General features: G+C 52.5%; 1 pseudogene; it reads right to left on the bottom strand.

Annotated features, from left to right (window-relative positions):
• Positions 1 to 19204: 19204 nt before the first annotated feature.
• Positions 19205 to 20460, bottom strand: LOC125512878 (annotated as a pseudogene).
• Between the last annotated feature and the right edge of the window lie 720 nt (positions 20461 to 21180).

Raw genomic sequence — 21180 nt, forward strand, 5'->3', positions numbered from 1 at the left:
AATAGGATAAGGAGAGGGGGGCGGCGCCCCCCCTTTCCTTCCTCCCCTCCGCCTCTTCCCCCTCTCTCTCCTAGTCCAACATGGAAAAGAGGGGGAGTCCTACTCCCGGTAGGAGTAGGACTCCTCCTGGCGCGCCTCTCCCCTAGGCTGGCCGCACCCCCTTGCTCCTTTATATACGGGGGCAGGGGGCACCCCAGAGACACAACAATTGACCTGTTTGATCTCTTAGCCGTGTGCGGTGCCCCCCTCCACCATAGTCCACCTCGATAATACTGTAGCGGTGCTTAGGCAAAGCCCTGCGTCGGTAGAACATCAACATCGTCACCACGCCGTCGTGCTGACAAAGCTCTCCCTCAACACTCGACTGGATAGGAGTTTGAGGGACGTCATCGGGCTGAACGTGTGCTGAACTCGGAGGTGCCGTACGTTCGGTACTTGATCGGTGGGATCGTGAAGACGTACGACTACATCAACCGCGTTGTGCTAACGCTTCCGCTTTCGGTCTACTAGGGTACATGGACAACACTCTCCCCTCTCGTTGCTATGCATCACCATGATCTTGCGTGTGCATAGGAATTTTTTTGAAATTACTACGTTACCCAACAGTTTGGCCCGACAATTTAACCCGCGGACATTCCAGAAGACAGTTTTAAGAGTACAATCCATAGAAAAAGAGTGGGGGCATTGGGGCGAAACGCGCAGCGACTAGCTGTCAGAGATTGCGCGAGGAGCCGAGGGAGAACCGCCTCGGTCAGAAAGCGCGCCAGAGGGGATGCGCCAGCCGTAGTAGTTCGCGAAGGCCTGAACAACATCTTCGGCAAGTGGCTGCTCAAAGAGCTTGCTGTATCGCTCGAGAGCTGCTGTGGAGGCCGGCTCCCCCTCACGGATGAAGCCAAGACGAAGTAGGAGCAACCTTTTCGCCTTTGCTTCAGAATCCAGGCCCCGATCGTTCTTGGCGATCCGGTGGCTCCTCCTAGATGTGAAGTTGGGAGGAAGCTCCTTTCGTTTCCGCTTTGGGCCTGGGATGGGCAGCGTCGGTGTGTCGCGGAGTTGTATCCCAAGGAGAAAATCCTGCAGCGTCAGGTCGTCGAAGGCAGTTGGAGCGCCGCATGCAAGAGCCTGCATGGAAGGAGTGGTGGCGGTTCGTCCAGTTGGCGAGAAGGGGGTGGCCGCAGCGGAAAGCTGGCTGGGAGAGCGGTGGCCCGCCACAGGAGATGGGGGGATGGCGCGCAGGTGGGGCCCTCGGGATCCGCATGTGCAAGCAGCGGTGGAGGGGAAGGCACGTGATCCGGGGTGTCAGGATCCGGCAGCATCGGGGCGGGGATGGCAGCCGAGGCCTGGCTGGCGGCCTCGGGGTCCGGCAGGTGGGCGTCACGCGGAAGCACCAGAGGGGCCGGGGCAGCCGTCGTCTGATTGGCGGCCATGGGATCCGCCTGATCCGCTGACTGCCGGGCTGTCGGGGAAGGTGAGGCGGGGGTGTCGACATCCCTGGAGCTAGCCAGGAGTGGGGCCCCGGAAGGCTCGCGAACAGACTCGCAGGAGAGGAAGCCTCGTCAGGGTCGTGGTTGGGCCTGAGGGTCAGTAGCAGAGGGCGACTGGGTGGATCCGGGGCGGACAAAGTGGGAGACTGGTTCGCGACTTCCGTGCCCTGGTCAAGGCGGCTTTGCGCGGGTCCAAGGCGGCTTTTGGCATGGGCCCGGGCCGGGGCGTCAGCATGCAGAGGGTGGGGGCCGAGGATCCCGCGTCCGTCAGAGGGAGGGGGGTTGCCGTCGACGGGAGCGCCGTCCAGCGCCATAGGTGCTGGAGGTAGAGCTCGGGGCAGGCCACGCATCGCCAACGTTGCCAGAACGCCGCGGGAAGTCGAAGTGGCGTGGCCAGGCGGCAAGGCACGGCGGCGAAGGAGGTGCGCCGAACGGGTTACCGTCGTCAGAAGGTGGCAGTGGCGGCGGCGCCGGGGCCGGGAGGCGGAAGTCAGTGGTGCGCGTCACATGGATGGTCACTGGATAGCGCAGGACCTCCATGGCGAACCGCTCGGCGACGTCGGGGTTGGCTTCGGGGAGAACGGCGCCATGCTCCGAGAGGTAGAGGTCAGACGCCCGAGGGATCAAGTCGGGGTTAGGGGTCCAGGCGGATAGCCGAAAGATGGACATGTCAGAGCCATCACGGGTTGCGAGCAGGGAAATGGCGGACGATTTTTGCCAGCCGTGGTGAGGGATGCCGGAGAGTTCCAGGTCGACCCTGAAGCGGAGCGAGACCGGGTGGGCACCGGCGAGGCGGCTCCAGGGATGCATGAGGAGGCGGAAACGCGGCCCACGAGCGACGCCCGCGGCAACGCGAGCACGATCCTCCATGCACTGGAAGTGTAGCAGGAACTCCACGGGGCCATGCCGGTGGACCGAGAACGCATCGGCAGGGATCTCGAAGCGTCCGCTGATCAGGCCTGTGACATCGGTGCAGGACACCCCGGTGTGGTGACCGGCCACCGAGGCCACCAGGGCGCGCTGGAGCTCGGCCTCGGCAGCGTCGATCTCGGCGGAGCACGGGATGAAGCACGTCGCGGCGGAGAGCGGGGTGGCCAGACATCACCGTAGGTGTGCCGGACGAGGAGGATCGCGCCGCGGCCGAGGACGATGAAGAAGGTCGCGAAGATCCAGCAGCATCCTGGAGCGGGGACGAGGCCGAGGGGGGCGGGGACTGGGCCGCCCCGGCGGGCGACGTCGACCGTGGCGGGGAGGGCGCCGGAGACGAGGAGGGGGACGCCGAGGCGGGAAAAAGGGCACGCGACCGCTTGGCTGGACCGGGTCCGTGGACGAGCGCACGGGGCACGGTGCAAGCACGCGCCTTGTGCCCAAAGAACCTGCAGCGGCGGCAGTGGATGTCCTTACGACAATCGATGAGGGGGTGGCCGGGGGAGAGACAGCGGGGGCACGCGCCGTCGGAGGAGGCCGGGGAGCGCGGGTGGTTCGAAGCAGGGCAGCGCGGGCGCTGGGGTCTTCCGGCGACGATCCGTGGCCACCTGCCAAGGCTCCTTGGGGGGGGGCAGAGACGCACGGTGGATCTCCGACCGCGGCCCTGGCCGGTGAGAAGGGTCTGGGATGGGAGAAGGGGCGTCGACGGAGAGCGCGGGAGAGGCGAGGAGGGCGTCACGGTAGGAGGATGCCACGGATCCAGATCCGGCCGAGGACGGGCTGGAGGCCAGCCAGCGCGGCACGGGGTGCTGACCCCCGGGGGGAGGGGGAGAGACGTCCATCAGGCGGCGGCCGACGAGGCGCGTGGACAAGGGGGGGGGGGTTGGCCGCCGGGGCCGGAGGGGCCACCGGCGCAGCTGGGCTCGCGGAGCGCTAGAGCGGGGGAGCGGAGCAGGGGAGTGCCGGCTTGCTAGCTATTGCTGGCTGATTTGCTATATTTGATGGTCTACTGATATTACGTTTTTTTGGAACGAAATATGCTGCTAAATCATACGAGTAGGTCCTATCCTGAAAACTAGGATGCCATTCGTATCTACTGAGGGTAACCTAAGCTAGAGCGTTTTTCCAACAAAAAGTGGAAGATGTTTTCATTCGTAGTGATGTTCAGGAAATAAATTTTGAGGTTCCACATAACTTAAACACAAACCATGACAAGATTTTTTATGCTAATCCTTTCATACTAGCATAAAAAATCGAAAACACTAACGCCCACACATGTGGGCGTTTGCATCTCGCCCACACACATGGATCCGCCTCCGTTGATGAGCGCACGAATCTTGATATGTTTCTAGTGCCACGTAGGACTGGGCTGGTGTGTAGGCATTTACCCGGTCGCCCACACGGCCGTTTCACCTCACGGGAGGGGCTGGTGTATGGGCGTTTAGCAGTTCGCCCACACGCCACTTTCCACTCACACACAAGGGCTGGTGTGTGGGCATTTGCCATCTCGCCCACACGCCCGTCTCATCTCCCACACCCAAGTTGCTACTTGCCATGTGTTTTGCAGTGTATATGGCAACTGCCCTAGTGTGCTTTATAAGCAGGTGGCAACTCTCTCTTTTTTTTACCCAAACATGTCAGTTGCCATGTATTTTGCAGGGTATACGGCAACTGCCCTAGTGTGCTTGTAAGCAGATGATAACTTTCTCTTTTTTACCCAAACATGTTGTTTTGCCATGTCTTTTTGTAGCGCTACACGGCAACTGCCTAGTATTAGTAGGTGGCAACTCCTAAGGTTTTCAAATCATGGCAACTGTAATAAAACCAGACCATATATGGCAAATGCCTAGTGTTAGTAGGTGGCAAACCCCTAACGTTTTCGAATCTGTGACACCCCAAAATTTTGACCTTGTTTTAATAAATTAAAATTTTGCCACGAAATTAAAACTTTTATTTTCTGGGCTCCCTTTTGATTTTTGAACCTTTTTCTCTCTTGTTATTATGGAGTTTTTCCCCAAAGAGAAAACTTTTCAAATAGGTTACTAGACTTGTTTAACCTCTCAAGAAAAACTCTTATTTTATTAGTAGAACTAATTACATAATTAATTTGCTTGATTTTTATTTTCTTCAAAAATGGTTTTTCAAGGTTATATGGCCATATTTGAACTACAACCATTTGATAAATTCACTTAAAATTTCAACCAAAATTTGGAGATGTCATGTGATGTTTTTAAATCACTTTTAAACAAAAATATCTTTTATTCATGAAATATTTTGAGCTCTACACCCAATTTTCTTCTCTGGTCCAGAGTGCAGTTTTGCACTACAACCCATTTAAATATTTCTATCTAGCCTTCACCAAAATTATGGGATATTAGTAGTAGCATATGATTCAACTTTATGCAAAAACCCAGTGATGTTATTTGAAAATTTTGAGTGAATCAACCTCATATTCATTCTGGTCCAACTTGATGGTTTGTACAGCAACCATATTTTTGCTTGCTCTTTTTCTCTTGATTCTTTCTCCTGCTTATAGCACATCCTACAAAACCCCTAAGTCCAGGAGCATGAACCCATTGGAATGTTTTTGGTTCATGAAATAATGCCATTTACCTTCTGTACAGAACTGTAGTTTTGCAAAACTTGCACTAACAAGTTTGTGCTTTTTACAAACTAACCTCACCAACCTCTCTTTCACCTAATGAGACCACCATCTGGAGTTTTTGACCACTCCAAGAACTGCCTAGATGCCTCTGGCATTTTGTCAAACACCCTGGGGGCATGAACAGATTTGGCATGATTGTAAGTTTGTGTTATGAACTTGATCCTCTGACCCAACAAGCATGTCCACTAGCATCCCAGCTACCCCTAGACTAGACCTGCTAATCCCCAGCTCCAACCAAGCCACCTAGCAGGCCATGGCATTTCGCCAAGCAGATGGTGGGCGTGCACTGGGCGCGCCCAGAGCGCGCCAACTGCAGCCGCGCACCCGAGCCGCCGCATCGCGCCCCTGGTTTGGCCCACACTACAGAACCACGCCACACGCTCCCCTTCTCACCGCAACGCGCCAAGAGCCCCTCGCCACGTCTCCGGCAAGCCAGGGGCTAGCCACCACGGCCGCCCGACAGCCCTGCTCAGGTCGGCGCCGCCCGAGCCACTCCCGCTCGCCAGCTCGCCCCTGGAGCAGTGCCCGCTCGTCCGCTAGCTCCTGCCGCCATCCCCAGCCCCGCCACGTTGCCCTGCAAGCTACAGAACGTCGGTCGCCGGCAGCCTTATCCACCGCCGCGGAACCGACCTCGTCGCGCTATAAAAGGAAGCCCCGAGCTCGTCCCCGCACTCAGGCGACCTCAGGCCACCCCCATGGCACCCCCACAGCCAGCAATCGTCGGGGGGAAGCCGTCTTCCCCAACTCTGGCCGGTTCGGCCGCCGCCACGTCCCAGCTCCGTTCACCGCAACCAGGGCCTCCCCGTCTCCACTCTCTTCACCAGGAGCTCTCTCTTCGTCCCGTGAACCCATCCCCCTGCTCGATTTTGATCGGGAACCACCGTAGCCCCAAACCCACTTTGCTCCCGAAGCCATCTCCGCTGCGAAGCTCGCCGTCCGCGACTCCGTCCACGTCGGTGACCATGGCGGGTACCCCCGAGTTCGTCTCGACCTCCTGAGCACACCCATGCGCTCAGATCACCGAGGGACGCCTCCATTCGCCGGCAAGCCTCGCCGGAGCTCCGCCTCTGTTCGGTCGGGGGAGACGACGCGCGCGTGGACTGGTCAAACCTGACCAGTGGGCCAGGCGGGCCCACTGTTAGTGACCCAGCGCCGGTCCACGCAGGTGTAAGTGGAAGAGTATTTCCAAAGTACGTGTTTGACGTGTATATTTCGAAACGTTTTCTTTTCTTCTTCTGTTTTATTTAAAAACCAGAGATTTGACTAGACTTTGACTGGTTATATCTTTTTAAATATAACTCCAAATGAGTTGATTCTTTTTCCTACATCTCTCAAATTCTGTCTAGTTTATTTTAAGATTTATTTGAAAAAAATTCAAACAACTTTTTTGTGCTGTTTTGAAATTGTGTGTTAATTCAAATTTATTGAAAATAGGATTTTGGAGAGAGGAAGAAAACTTACAAAAGTTTTGGAGAGCACGCCCACCTCTCCACACCTTGAAGGCAAGCATTCTAAACCCCGGCATAATATTTTTGGTGTGTTAGTTGACACGTTTATAACACCACCTTATTTCGGAGAACTTGTATTTCATGTGATTTTGCATGGATGCATATTAGTGATTTCCTTGCTGTTGGAAATGAATATACATGTGATGGTAATCATCCTCACGTGCCTTGCATGCATGCCAGAAAGGAACCGGGGAAAGCCTCTGCCTTGGGTAGGCGTGAGCTTGTCGCCGGTCTCTATCGGGACGGTTATGTCCGGTATGGCATAGTAAGGTATAATGAGTGTTGATTTGTTGGTTGAAATATTTTGGTTATACATGTCATGCAGGGAATTTATAAACCTCCTGAGTCGACCGTAGATCGAGTCTTGTTCCAGTAACCCCCATACTTGCCTCGTACTACCACTTGTCCCTGCCACAGGTAGGGTACGGTTCAGTAAGTCGTCAACCCCTTTCAAGCACACACCGTACACAGAGGCCATGGTGGAAGATACCGGTTGTAGCCGGTAGGCAGGCCACCTGGTCCGGGGGCATGGGTGTTTCCGGTTGGGACTGAGAGGGGGGCACCCGTTAGAGCGCGCGATATAAATTTGATCCCATGCTACGCGAGGTTGTAGCCTCCCCACTTAGAGTTTTGCTTAACAAGTGTCGTGGGTGATTCCAGACACCGGTGAGTTAAGCTGGTGTGTGCAAGTCAGGTGTGTTTTCAATTAAAAGACCGTAGACGGAATTAGTCCCGATGGACTAAAGGAATCCGTTACTCGTGGGTAAAGAGTACACCCTCTGCAGAGATTAAACATATTCGGATAGCTGTGTCCATGGTTAAGGACTACAGTCTGGGATGGGTCAAGTGTCGGTCTTAGTGTCGGTCTTCGGAGGAGAAACTACTAAACTCGAATATTGATTATGACTTGTGATATATGATGGTTATGGTTATTATCATTGTGGACTAACCGTTTGCATTGTTTGAAATAAGGAATATCCCTGGGACGGTACCACCTCCTGGATATTCACTATGATTATGTTTTCATATAAGCCCCTTATGTGGCGTCGCTCAGACGCCCGACTGTGGCATGTTCGTTATTTCATTTTCATATAAGCCCTTTATGGGGCGTCGCTCAGACGCCCGACTGTGGCAGGTTCGTTATTTCATTTACTTACAAGCCCTTTATGTGGTGTCGCTTAGACGCCCGACTGTGGCATGCTTGTTATTTTATTTACTTTATAAGCCCTTTATGTGGTGTCGCTTAGACGCCCGACTGTGGCCTGCTTGTTATTTTATTTACCTTATACGCCCTTTATGTGGTGTCGCTAAGACGCCCGATTGAGGCATGCTCACTTTTACTATCCTTTCGAGACGTCGCTTCAGACATCCGATCGATGCTTTTTATTACTATTCTGTCATTACATATTCCTGTTGCATATAAATAACCTGCTTGCATGCATCGGGATTTTATTTTCATGACTGACGTTGTGAATATAGAATATTTTCAGAGCATGATTATCATTTGCTATATTATACCCGTGTTCATAATGTTTGCGAGTACATTCAAAAGTACTCACTGGCTTGTCCCTGGCTATTGTCTTGGCCAGATTGCTTGCTTGGAGAGGAGCGTTGCGACGACAGCCCCAGAAACTAAGCAACGGTGATAGCAGCCTCGTGAAGATAGGAGTTGGCCTGGTCAGCTGTTCCTGTGGGAAATGGAGTCCCATAGGCATCGATGATCCACAAACCGCTTCCGCCATTAACCACTAGAAACCATTTGTTGTACTCACAGACCAGAATGGTCTTGTACTGCGTATTATGTATTTTTGCTTGGAATTTCTGTATCAAGTTGGTGCCTCATCAGCTAACAGTAATCCTGGGGCTGGTGAGCACAAGGGCCATTTTCTGGAAATTAATACCCGGAAAACTGGTCGCGACAAACTTGGTATCAGAGCCAGGCTGACCATTGGCTAATCCTATCTTAGCCAGGTCAATAAACTTAGGCAAACCAACCCACCAAACCATAACCAAACCCCAGCCAAGCTTCTCGTGCAAGATAGCCACACAGTGACCCAACACCTTTTGGCAGTCGGTGCCCAACCTATCAACCTAGCCTGTCGATCACGCACCAGTGACCAGCACCCAAGGCGTCTCATTCGCAAGCGTGCGAAAGAAGACTCCATCCCCTTTTTCCTATAAAAAGGGCACGCTAGCCTCAACCCAGCACAGCACAGCCACTACCCCAAACCGAGCCCCGATGCCTGGCCCCGTCGTGCACAATGAGACCACAGCAACCAACCTTGGAGGCTTTGTGACCACACTCGCAAACCTCACCCGTCGTGCCTAAGCGTTAGAAGAGCCCCCGGAATATGTTGTGTACCAAGGACCCATGAGCGGTGAGAGCCGACAATTCTGGGCCACTGTGCACATCTACGGTAAGGGTCTAGCACCCGAGCGCCCCTACAGGTTCACTGGAAGGACAACTTCCTTCGAGCCACAAGCCATCCAACTAGCTGCTCGAGAAGCTATAGTTCATCTCCGGCACTTGTCACCCAGAGTTAACTGTCGCTCGTTCCACTACTACCCCAGACGTGAAGGGTATGGTAGGCCACCCCAAGTTGCCAACGGAGATCACGAGACAGATCCTGCATTGTTGCATCTAGTGCGCTATGTAGGTGCACTAGAGGAACTATTCGATCAAATCACCATTGATCTAATCGCAGCTCGTGGAGAGCTGGTTCGTCGAGCCCCGGTGAGAGGAGAGAACGAGCCCAACGCCGACAACCCAGTCGTGCTGTCCGGACACCCGATCGAGTCCCTGAGGTCTGCCCCAGCCGTCGGCCAGGGTACTCTGATGACCCCAGAAGTGCTTCGTCGCCTCTTGGGAGCACACTCCAACGGGGTTGTGGCCAACAATCCCCGAGATGGTCACCATCGCTACCCCGAGCCTGCAGCCCCTCAACCCACTCCAGCTAATTCCGACGGTGAGACCCATGGAGAAGCCTCGACATCCACAAGGCACACCCGCTTGGATGTAAACGAGGTAGACTAAGTCACTCGAGTAGTGTCGAGTCTCAGTGTATTCCCTGCTTTGTAATCGTGTGACTTTGTAAATAAACGCCGCCTGTTGTCGTGCCTCTGTTTTAAATAGTAGCCTTGCATGGATATGCCAGCATGCGGTATAAAATTTCTATCCCAGACACAGTTACCAAAAACCTCCCCGACAACCCCCACAGTAACACGTAACTTTAGTGAAATGTGTGTATCTGTGGCTTGACCCCGACCCTTGGAGCAGAGCTGGAAATTTCATTACCATTCGCCACGGTAAAATGACCCAGCTCCGGTGCTATAAAAAGGCCACCGCGTGACCTTGCCAAGCACCCCTCATCTTGTGCACCATCCTCACAACCATTTCTTGCCATGCCGAGCCCTAGTATTTATCTGAGAACCCCAGATGCAACCCCGGGTAGTTTTGTCAAGATATTGTGGGATTTTACCTGCAGTACCATGGGCGCTACCCAGCCACCCCAGTACGAGCTGTTCAAATCGAGAATTACTCCTTCCACCTCGAGATATTGGGCAGCAGTACACATCCCTCCCGTGAACTCAAACCAAGACCCAATGGAGGTCTCCTTCGTGGGGAAATCTATGCCAACCCCGCATATGGCCGTAGAAGCTGTTGCATACGAAGCGCTTGCTCGCCTTCGATTCGCGGTACCCTATGCCAGCGAACGAGGATATTATTACTTTCCGAGCCGTGCAGCACCCGAAGGAGTAACATCTTTTCCCGGTGGACGAATTGAGAGAGACCCATTCCTGGCCAACCTTGTCCAGTACGTCATCGCTCAAGAACGTTTAACCCAACGTGTGATGGGTTATCTCCAGAGCCTCGCAGATTTAAATCCTCAGATCGCCATCGGCAGATCACTAAGGCCCGACCAGGAGAGGCACGTTCATCGGTTGATCAATCCGCTTTCCCCAATAGAAGAAGAGTGCGTTCCAGTACCAGAGACGTTTTCTAGGGACCCCGTCCAGTTACCGTTTCCATTTTAGACGTTTTCGAGGTACGAGGACTGACGTACGGGTCGTGTGGGCGTTATCTATTTCGCCCACACGCACGCGTGTGAGATGAATCGGGAGGGGAAAAAAGAGGTGTGTGGACATTACTTGTTTTTGCCCACACGTAAGTGTGTGGGCTGTTCCTCTTATACACCACACAAAAGATTAAGTTACTAGCATTTAGATTGACCATGATCGTCAACAAGGTTTACAATCAAGATGGTTGTCCAGGAATTCTGGAGTATCTGCCACTCAATATCTCAGCGACACATCTGACAGTTGTGCTGGGTCTTTGTCCTTCGGCTACATGTCTGTGAGAATACACCTCACAATTTACAGAGGAACGCTATGGTTTTTTTTTTGCGAGAGAAATTTCCAATCTATTCATCAATCATGGCAATACAGAGAACACAAGAGGTAATAAAAATTACAACTAGGTCTATGGACCACCTAGCGACGACTACAAGCACTGGAGCGAGCCGAAGGCGCGCCGCCGTCATCGCCCCTCCATCACCGGAGTCAGGCAAACCTTGTTATAGTAGACAGTCGGGAAGTCGTCGTGCTAAGGCCCCAAAGGACCAACACACCAGAGCAGCAACCATCACCGATGAAGAGAGTTGTAGATTGGAAAGATCAAACCTGAAATCACACGAACGAAGACGGACAAAAACTGGATCCAAAGAGATCCACTGAAGACCAGCACCAATCGAATCCCATGAGATCTGACGGAGACACACCTCCACACATCCTCCGACAATGTTGTTTATAATAATCAGTACATCTCTTGGTTGCAGAACTATGCACGAAACGTAGGGGGTCAGTACAGCTAAGTAGTTAGTACCGTGGCAACAGCATAATCCAAGGACAGTACATAAAAAAGATCACTTATCGTCGGCACATGCAATCAACCAAAAGGCACAAAACAGCAAAAAATTCCACGTACCTGGGAGAGTGGGAGAGCAGGTTGGTGGAGAACTCGGGGATGGAGGGGAACTCGTCGTCGGAGACGAACGTCTTGGCGCTGCGGTCCAGCTAGCAAACCACTCATGCATGCCTGCTGTGAGACTTCAGTTTGATTCGGAAAACAACAGCACCACATCAATTATAAATTTTGTACACGGAAATTCTGGTAATGGAATGAACCAGGTGCTATGCTTTCGTTGACACTGCCTATCACGAACAACACAGAAGACATGCTCTCCCTTTTTTACAAAGGAAGCAGTTGTGCTGCTTTCAGTATGTGATATGAAAAAAATAAAACTGTATGGTAGTAGCCAGATTCTCTTGTACAATTTATGTCATATGAAACTGAGAGCAAATCATGCAAACCACTGTTGCTGACAAAAAATAACTGGCTTTGCTGCACCCTGAAGATTGTCTTACAATTTCGCACTGGCCTTAACCAACACAACACTTCTTCTGATAAACTGAAGCAAATTAAATTGTTGTCCTTAACAGTTGACATGTATTTAATGTTGGATAATCAGCAACTAGTCTTCACTGAGGGCCAAAGTCCATTACATATACAAGTGTGGTAAAGTGCAGAAAACTCTTATACAATGGGGATATACCGAAAAGGGACTATACACATCTAACCCCCCCCCCCCCCTTCAAATTCATGGTGGATCAACAACACTGAGTTTGTAGAGGAAAAAACCATGCTGCGCTCAAGTCTGTGCCTTCGTAAAGAAGTCCGCCAACTGTAACTCAGAGGGCACATAGTGAAGAGCGAGAGTCTGATCCTGCACAACAGCATGCACAAAGTGGGCATCCACACCGATGTGCTTGGTGAGCTCATGCTTCACCCACTACTAGGAAAAGGGCTTCTAATGGCGCACCAGTTTTGCCTACTAATGGCGCATCACTGGTGCGCCATTAGTATCACGCCACTAGAATTTTTTACTAATGGCGCACCACTGGTGCGCCATTAGTATCTGGTATACTAATGGCGCACCACTGATGCGCCATTAGTATAGGCCACGGTGCGTCATTAGTATAGGCCACTGGTGCGCCATTATAGGCCACTGGTGCGCCATTAGTATTTTTGAATTTTGAAGGCGGGAAAATAGTAATGGCGCACCGTCTAACCCCCACCGTGCGCCATTGCTATTTTTTTGAATTTTGAATTTGGATCTGGATCGTGATTTTTTTTGCCTATTTTTTGCTCGTTTTTTGGCACGATATTATTTCAAATTTTGTTCCTGTTTTTGGATCTTGTACGTTGTTTTGTCGTGTTCTTTTGCCGGAGAGGAGTTCGCTGGAGAGGAGGAGGAGGAGGTCACCGGAGAGGCGCTCGCCTACATCGCCGGAGAGGAGGAGGAGGAGGAGGTCACCGGAGAGGCGCTCGCCTACATCGCCGGAGAGGAGGAGGAGGTCGCTGGAGAGGAGTTCACCGGAGCATCGGAGAGGAGGAAGGAGAAACCATGAGGGGATGGGAGGAGAGGAGGGAGGAGGAGCTCACCGGAGAGGAGGGAGGAGGAGCTCACCGGAGAGGAGGGAGAAGAAACCGGGAGGGGAGGGGAGGGGAGGAGAGGAGGGAGGAGGAGGTCGCCGGAGAGGAGGAGGAGGTCGCCGGAGAGGAGGAGGAGGAGGTCGCCGGAGGTAGTATGGCGGAGGAGAGAAGGGAAGATGGAGTGGAGGAGAGGAGAAGATGGAGTGGAGGAGAGGTGGAGTGGAGGAGAAGAATGAAGAGGTAAGGAGGAGAGGACCACGCCCAGCCATATATACGGCATAGTAATGGCGCACCGCGGGCAGGTGCGCCATTACTAACTTTTTTTTTATTTTTTTTATTAATTTGAATTTTGAAGGCGGGAAGATACTAATGGCGCACCATGGGCAGGTGCGCCATTACCACTCCCACGGTGCGCCATTAGTAGTTTTAAAAAAAAATTAAAATTTTTTTTTTGCTAATGGCGCACCGTGGATGTGGTGCGCCATTAGTAGTTTTGAAAAAAATAAAAAAAACTTTTACTAATGGCGCACCGTGGATGTGGTGCGCCATTAGTATTTGCACACTAATGGCGTACCAACACATGGTGCGCCATTAGTATTTAGTAATGGCGCACCACATGTACAGTGCGCCATTAGTGTCAATCTCATCTTTAGCCCTTTTCCTAGTAGTGACCGGGTCACGCGCAATACTGATAGCACCGGTATTTTCTGACAGTAAGGGAGTCGAAGTAGTAGCAGATACACCAAAATCCTCAAGTAACCACCGTAACCAGATCACCTCATCTGTCAACATAGCCATGGCCCGCAACTCATCCTCTATACTCGAGCGAGAAACTGCAGTCTGTTTCTTTATCTTCCAGGCAATAAGAGAGCCACCAAGAAAGACACAATAAGCAGACAACGAGCGTCGATCAGAGGGATCACTAGCCCAGGTAGCATCAGAGTAGGCCTGGAGCTCAAGAGAGCTGGAGTGGGGAAAGAAAAGGCGTTGAGAGATCGTGCCACGAAGATATCATAGAACACGAAGGAGATGACTATAGTGGACAGACGTGGGGGCTGAAACAAACTGACTCAGGATGTGGACGGGATAGGAGATGTCAGGACGCGTAATGGCAAGATAGACAAGACTGCCAACAAGGTGACGATAGCGAGTGGAGTTAGGAAGAGGGTCACCATCAGAGGCACAAGGCTGAACGTTGAGCTCCATAGGAGTCACAACTGTGCGCTCATCACCGAGAGCAGCGCGAGCAAGAAGATCCTGAATATATTTTTCTTGGGAGATGTGGAAGCCATCAAAGGTCGAGGAGATCTCAATCCCAAGAAAATAGCGAAGTGGACCAAGATTAGTCATGAGGAACTGGTCGCAAAGGCGAGCCTTAACAAAGGCAATATAGTCAGAATCGTCACCGGTGATGATCATGTCATCAACATAGAGAAGGAGAAGAGTCCGACCATGAGGAGACGTGTGAACAAACAGCGCAGGATCATGATCACTGGGCAAGAAACTAGCGGCAGTCACCACAGAGGTGAAGCGATCAAACCAGGCGTGAGGGGCCTGTTTAAGACCATAGAGGGAGCGGCGAAGTCTACAGACCATACCATCAGGAGCATAGTACCCCAGTGGTGGCTGCATATAAACCTCCTCATGCAACTTGCCATTGAGAAAAGCGTTCTGAACATCAAGTTGAGAGATAGACCAATGACGAACAGAAGCCACAGCAAGAAGAGTGCGGACAGTGGTCAAGTGGGCCACAGGAGTGAGTGTCTCATCATAATCGCGTCCCTGCTCCTGCTGAAAACCACGGGCCACAAGGCGCGCTTTGTAGCGCTCAAGAGAACCATCAGCGTCTTAATCTTGTAGACCCACTTGCAGGTGGTGGGACGAACACCGAAAGGGAGAGAAACCAGATCCCATGTGCCAGAGCGCTCAAGGGCAGCAAGCTCTTCGGCCATCGCAAGCTGCCATTTAGGCTGAGTCATGGCAGTCCGATAGGAAGTGGGCTCAGCAATAACAGAGAGACCATACCGATCAGGAGAGTAGCGATCAGGCGGGGTGCGAGGCTGAGCACGGAGGTTATGAACCGGAGGAGGCGTGAAGGGAGGTGCACGGTGGAAGGCGCGTCAGGAGAAGCAGCCTCAGAATGAGGGCGACGAGTATAGTGAAGAGGAAACGGTGAGAGAGGGCGACGAACTGGAGACGATGGTGGAGAGGTGGAGGAGGAGGATGGGGAAGATGGTGTCGGTGGTGAAGGAGAAGGAATGAGAGGTGCAGGAGGAGGTGAAACATGAGGCACATTGCAGGGTGTATCGAGGAGAAGAAGAAAAGAAATATCGTCCACAGAGAAGCTCGAGGAAGAAGGACGTGGATAGTAAGAGCGAGACTCATCAAAGGTCACATCTCGCGAGATGCGCAAATGACGACCAACAGGATCCCAACAGCGATAGCCCTTTGCTCATCACTCTAGCCAAGGAAAACATACTCAACCGACTGAGCAGTCAGTTTTGTGCGTTCTCGCGGGGCAAGAAGGACATAGCACACACATCCAAACATGCGAAGAGCTGAGTAGTCAGGAGAATGACCAGTGAGGCACTCCATAGGAATACCACCCTGCAGAGCAGTCGATGGCTGAATGTTGATGAGGTAGGTGGATGCAGAAACAGCCTCAGTCCAAAAGTGGGGTGGAAGGGAAGTGGCAATCATCAGCGCACGAGCCGTCTCAAGTAGATGACGATGCTTACGTTCGGCAACGCCATTCTGAGCATGAGCACCAGGACATGAGAACTGGGCAAGAGTATCCTGTTCCGCAAGAAAACCATGCAACAGCTGGGAGATAAACTCACCAGCGGAGTCAGCACGAAAAGTATGAATGGGCGTAGAAAACTGGGTGTGAACCATGGCAGCAAATCATTTGTATATAGAGAGAATCTCGCAAAGAGATTTCATGAAGTAGAGCCAAGTGTAGCGAGAGAAATCATCAATAAACAAGATATAGTAGCGATGACCACATTTCAAATCAAAGGGAGCAGGACCCCAGACATCAGAATAAACTAAGTCAAAAGGACGCCGAGATACCGACTAACTGGTAGGATAAGGTAACTGGGTCTATTTGCCAAGTCTGCAACCATTACAATGTAAAGAAACATCTCCAGATACATACCCTAAGAGGCCCTGACGAACTAAAGAAGACAAGCGAGAGCCACAGATGTGACCAAGGCGATGATGCCACTGCTGGAAGGACGCAGACGAAGAGGCAGCAAGAGCATGGGAGCTGGCAGAAGTGGTGTCAGCGGAAGGAACATAAAGCCAGTCAACCTCCCAAAGGCCCTCTGACTCATGGCGTCGGGGGCCAGCACCAACCAAAGCCTTGGTGCGACGATCCTGAATGGAGCAAGATTCGGTATCAAGAATGACGCGATAACCAGAATCAGTAAGTTGGGCAGCGGAAAAAAGATTCATGGTAAGGCAAGGAACATGTGAAACACTAGGAACAAAACAAGATAGAGTGGAAAGAAGACCATGATAGGAAGAGGTGTGCCATCAACGGTAAGAACATTAACAGGCGAATCAAGAGGTCGTAGAGAAGACAGCACGGAAGAATCAGAAGACATATGAAAGGAGGCTCCAGAATCCAGAACCCACGAAGATGTACCTGACTGTGTAGATGCCTGCGGTGGTGGAGAAGTGGATGCAGTCACAGCATCAGCGGAACCAGAAGAAGAAAGTAGACGCTTTAGGCGTACAATATCCTGGTCAGTGAGTGACGGAGTCGAGAAAGACGTTGGAGTGCCACTGGAAGAGGAGCGCCTCTGGTCTCGCTTCTTCTGGCGACAATCAGACTCTGGGTGATCTGAACGGGAGCAGTAACCACAGAAGGTGTCACGGCACGACGTACTCTTCTCAGCATAAGGAGGGCGACTCACCCCCCTGAAGGAGTAGGCAGGAGTGGTGGAGCGGTGAGACAAGCAGATGACACAGGAGCTTGGGCGGCCAACACTAAAGGAACCACAAGTAACCCAGGAGAGCAAAGGCGGGTCTCTTCAGCACGAAGCTCAGCAAGCACCTCCGAGATAGGAACACGACCACGAGCAAGCAAGTGAGCCCATCGGGGCTCAAACTCAGAGCGGAGACGAGATAAGAACTCATGAACCCTCTGAAACTCCAAGTCAGACCGTGTAGACTGACAGCAACGACAAGTGCCACAAACAACTGTCCGCAGTGAGTCAAGCTGACGCCAGATGGCAGAGCACTGTGAATAGAACTCATCAACAAAAGAGTCACCCTGCTGAAGAGCATGCTCCTGACACACCACAGACAGGTATAGAGCATCGCCAGAGGGCTGATAGCGCTGACAAAGATAGGACCACATCGCTGCAACAGAGCCGAGGCCCATGAACTCCGAAGCAAACTGAGGGAGGACACTCGCAGTGAGAACAGCAGCAGCTCGAGCATCATCATTGCACCACTGAGTGTAAGCAGACAGATCATCTCGATAGACAGAAAGAGTATCAGAATATGCGGATACCTGCTGATCATAGGCATCAACTGCAGCATCATCAAGAGCCTTGGCTGCATCCCGATCGGCCTGAGAAGCATCAGCAGCAAGCACCGGTGGTGCCGGCAGAACAGGAGCCACCGGAGCAACAGGGCAGGGCAGACAGGGTACCTCACCAGAGAGAATGCCCCACAGCAGAAGATCGCGCATGTGAATACGCATGAAACCCGCAAACTCAGCATAGTTGGTGCCATCGAAGATCACCGAGCACCGAGAGATAGCGACATAGCCTGAAGAGGACATGAGGAAGTCACTCTTCTGCTTCTGATCCTTTTGAGGCCCGTTCTGGATCGGGATCAAGCAGAGCCCCGCTCACGAGCGGGCAGTGTAGCGCTCGGGGAGGAGGCTTCCTAGCCTCCTGGAGTCAATGAGTGGGCTCGGGAAGCCGGGCAAGCCGGGCTGAGGCCGGACCGAGCCGAGGCGAGGCTGCGGAGGCCGGAAGCGAACTAGGCCGGGACGGAGGCACGGCGGCTGGAGCGGATCCGAGCAGCGGCGGCCGGGGCGGAGCAGAGCTGCAGCGGCCGGGGGCGGGGCAGAGCTGCAACGGCCAGGGGCGGGGGCAGAGCTGCAACGGCCGGGACGGATCCGAGCTGCGGCGACGGGGTGAAGCACGGCGCGGAGCAGCGGCCGAGTCGGGGCGGAGCAGAGCTGCGCCAGGGGATGGAGAGAAGCTGGCCGGAGACAGCAGCGTGGCTGCCGGAGACTAGGTACGAGGTGCACGGAGTTGCATCGTGCGGGAGGAAGGGGCTAACCTAGCATCTGATACATTGTTGGATAATCAGCAACTAGTTTTCACTGAGGGCCAAAGGCCATTACATATACAAGTGTGGTAAAATATAGGAAACCCTTATACAATGAGGATATACCGAAAAGGGACTATACACATCTAACATTTAACACATTACCGACAACGGCAATCTGAGAAGCAAACTGGTTTTCACGCATGATTTGAGTTCTCGTGATACCACCATTCCAAATCGCAAAATCCTCGAGGGTACGGGTAATGATTGTTATACCTGTAGAATTCCTTGGTAATAAATCTCTTGGTATTGATTGTTTTGACGCACAAGGAGAAGGCAGAAGTAAATAGCATGACCAGTGTAGCTGCAATGATCAAGTGATCCAATTACAAAGTACATGTTGATAAACAGCCAAAGTAGATAAGCGACTGTTTTGAGATCTCTTTCAGAAAAAGAAAAGCATGAGTGTTTTGCGTTACTCATCCAAAGCATTCTATACAATAACATAACCAGATAAGTGACAGTAGAATGCCAATGAAGGTTCAATCAGCACATCTACCAGAAAGAGTCATCCATGATTTATACAGGCAAGGGTGCCATTGTTGAAACAATTTGATACCCCCTCTATCCCGAATTATTTGTCGCATAAGTAATTCCGGATGGAGGGAGTACTAATTAGCATCACCTTATAAGCATAGGGTAGATGAAATCCAGTACCACAAGAACCAAGTGATGATTACACGAGTAAAATAAAGTTCAGAAATCATGGAGCACCCAACGCTAAACAAAGCACAATATCTCATGACAAAAGACCTGAAACCCCAGCCTAAGATTGCCTCAAACCCTGAGCATTTTATGCCTTCTGATTCCAACGCAGTTCCTGGTTCATTGGCATAGTTGCAGAGATACAATAAGCTCACAAAGCAGGGCAAAATGAGGCTAATTTTGCATCTTTTTTTAAGGGTATAATTTTGCATCTAAGAGAGCTACCCCGATTACTTTTAGTCTAGAAAGATGTTTTAACATTGCTAGAACACTCAGAGGCATTATCCAATGACATGGCCATGAGCTTGACCATAAGAGACGGGCAGCTCTCGCTGAGATGTAGTAAGCCGTCGGTGGCCACGGTGGCCCTCAGATTATCCAATTGAAGCACGCCTTCTTCAGCCCCTCACAGTGGTGCTGCTCGGCTAGCATGAGGATGGTCGCCACGCTGCCAACATCGATGTACTCGCACAGCTTCTCCTCGCAGATCAGCTTCAGCCGCTCCATGCCGTACCTGTCCGCCGCGACAAGCAGATGCTTGCAGGTGACATCTTGCTCTTCCTTGCGCATATCTGGCAACGAGCCAGTATACGCGAAACGGAGCAGCGCCTTGAACACCTCCGCATCCATGTCTTCCACGCGCACGCTGCTGCCGGCGGCATTATTACCCTCCTTCATGGGTCCGAAGAGCTCAGCCGCGAACACCGGTGAGCAGGCCGCGAGCACGCACCGGTGCGCGGCAATGGTCTCACTACCAACATCAAACACCACATCGGCGCCCATCTTGGTCTCAAGCAGCCTGCCAAGGTTCTGGCGCAGGTCACAAGGGGGCACGGAGACGAACGCCGCCACATCCGCCGCACGGTAACCGTGGAAAACGACGATGTCGCACCGGATGGTGAACGAATCGCCCCTGAGATGCTCGGAGCTCTCCAGGTCCTTCCTGCTGATGAAGGTCGCGTACTCCCAGCCGCCCCAGGAGGTGAATTCGTCCACCGATCTCGACGCCATCGACGCCGCTTGAAGCGCCTCCTCCTCCCCGCCGGCGAGACAGATGTCAAACTGGGCCTTCACCCCCGGCGTGACGTCTTCGTGTAGCAACAGGGAGAGGGACACGAAATCCGCGACTGCCGGCCTCGAGCCGTTGGGGTAGTATTCGATCCGCCAGCGGTGGCCGCCGATGAAGAAAGAGCGGGACTTGACGCGCTTTCCGGTGGGAATGACCTTGGTGCGGGAGTAGCCATGGATGGTGAGAAGGTGGTTCCCGCTCGTCGTGTTGGCCACGACGGCGGACCTTGACGGCCCTCTGCCGGCGCCGGAGGACGCCATTGCCAACCTACTCCACTAGATTGATGTGGGTTGTTGCTGCAGATTTGGGCGAGGGTTTTGCGCAGCCAAAGGGTAATTTTGAGAAAACCAAAGGGTAAATAGGAACGTACGGAGATGAAGACTCGCCACGGGCCCCACATGGGAAAAATCGTAGTATCAACAAGTTAACCTTTCTTTTTGTTAAAACAATCATAAATATCGAGGATAGGAAGACGCCTACTTTTGAAACTTGGCCAACAAATACAACCATTTTCGAGATGAGAAAAAGAAAACACAAGCAGCATTATTTTTTGGGCAGTGATCAGCCCTCCTGCATCGTCGGTACCTGCTGCGTCATCTTTTCCCTCTATCACAAGCACGATCGAGATGAGCCACGGCAAGCGCCGCGGGCCATCCCACACCCAGCCGTGGGCATCTACCTTGCCGTCCTCCCCGTCGCCGTTCGCCGCTCACCCTCGCCGCTCACCGGTTGGAGCACAGGTGCCCCATAGCCCACCCCCTCTCATGCAGCAAAACAAATGGACCCAACAAAAAAACGACCCTGCCGGTCCCTGGAGTTCATCGCCGTTGCAGCTCCGCCGAGAAGCCACCGCAGTAGTCAGTTGCATCAATGGTGAGGTGCCGATTCAAGCTTTTTGTCGCGGTCTCTGGTTGCAGCTTTTCAGAAATAGGGTTGAAACTTTTCATGTCAACAATTGCAACTTTTTCGTTCTGTACTCG

The sequence above is a fragment of the Triticum urartu genome, chromosome 6 (assembly GCF_003073215.2).
Source record: "Triticum urartu cultivar G1812 chromosome 6, Tu2.1, whole genome shotgun sequence".
In the NCBI taxonomy this organism is placed as follows: domain Eukaryota; kingdom Viridiplantae; phylum Streptophyta; class Magnoliopsida; order Poales; family Poaceae; genus Triticum; species Triticum urartu.